This window comes from Chelonoidis abingdonii, chromosome 10 (genome assembly GCF_003597395.2).
Source record: "Chelonoidis abingdonii isolate Lonesome George chromosome 10, CheloAbing_2.0, whole genome shotgun sequence".
Taxonomy (NCBI): domain Eukaryota; kingdom Metazoa; phylum Chordata; order Testudines; family Testudinidae; genus Chelonoidis; species Chelonoidis abingdonii.
The window spans coordinates 81,451,877-81,453,170 of NC_133778.1; positions in this window are offsets into that span (position 1 = coordinate 81,451,877).

Below are 1,294 nucleotides of genomic sequence, written 5' to 3' on the forward strand. Positions count from 1 at the left end.
CCCCCCTCTCCAGTCCCCCCCAGCTGCAGCCTCCTGCTTCCCTTCCTGCTCATCTCACTGGGACTGATGCCAGGGCCTGGGGTTGAGTGTGTAAGACCCACGCTGCGCCCCACCCAAAACCCAGCTACAGCCCCCAAATCCCTCTGTACAACTTGCCTCTGGCCATGTGTTTACCAAGTTTTGCCAGCCGTGGAGAGCTGGGAGCCCTGCCCGTCACCCGGACCAACAGCTCCGCCAGCTTGCTGTGGCCACCTGCTGCCTCTTGCCCCGTGAGCTGTGGGGGGCCGGGCCAGGCCTGGGCTTTGGGTCTGCGTCCAGGCAGCCCCTAGCACGGCAGGGCCTGGTCCGGTGATGTCGCAGGGCCCTGGGCACCATGGTAGTGCCCATGAAGAACGATAACATGAACACCATTGGCGTGAAGAGCTCCACACACACTGGCAAAGCGTAAACGAGAGGTAGAACCCTTGGGTCTCTGCCAGGTCAGGGACACCACCTGGAGTGAGCGCGAAAACGTGTGTGTCAGCGTGTGCCTTTGGGGCCTGTGTGTCTGGACTAGAGGTGTATTCTGAGTGTATCTGGTGGGGTGTATTTGTGCCTGGGGTTATGGTTTGTATGTTTGGGTTACCACGGTTTCTGTGATGGCATGGTTGCAATAGCTAAGTGTGTATTTTAGGTGGGCGTGCAGCTTTGGTTGGGTTGTCTTAAGACGGTGTGTAATGCTGACGGGGAGATGTTTGTGTCATCAGGGGGTGTCTAGCAGCACCCGTTACTGCTGAGTCACTTGATGGCAGAAAAGGCAGCTCGGGGCCAGCATCCAGGGAGTTGGGGCAAACTGAGGCACTGGGGATGGGCAGGAAGTCCTGGGTAGCAGAGAAGGGGGTACTGGGTTGGGGCATTCAGGGCAGCATTTAATATTCAGCGTACAGATCCCTACAAAACGTTGCTCTCCCAGCACGCATCTAGCTGACGTGCTCCTTGTCTACTCTGGTGCCTGGGGAATTGTGGGGGGCAGAAGCATAAGGGCACATGTGAATGTGTGGGTCTGGAGTGCTACGTGGCAACCTCAACCATTTATTTCCTTGGTGCCTGTCATAAACAGATGGTTAAGGGTTAATGTCTCTTTTACCTGTAAAGGGTTAAGAAGCTCAGTAAACCTGGCTGACACCTGACCAGAGGACAGGGGACAATAAGGGGACAAGATACTTTCAAATCTTGGTGGAGGGAAGTTTTGTTTGTGCTCTTTGTTTTGGGGGTTGTTCGCTCTTGGGACTAAGAGGGACCAGACGTCAATCCA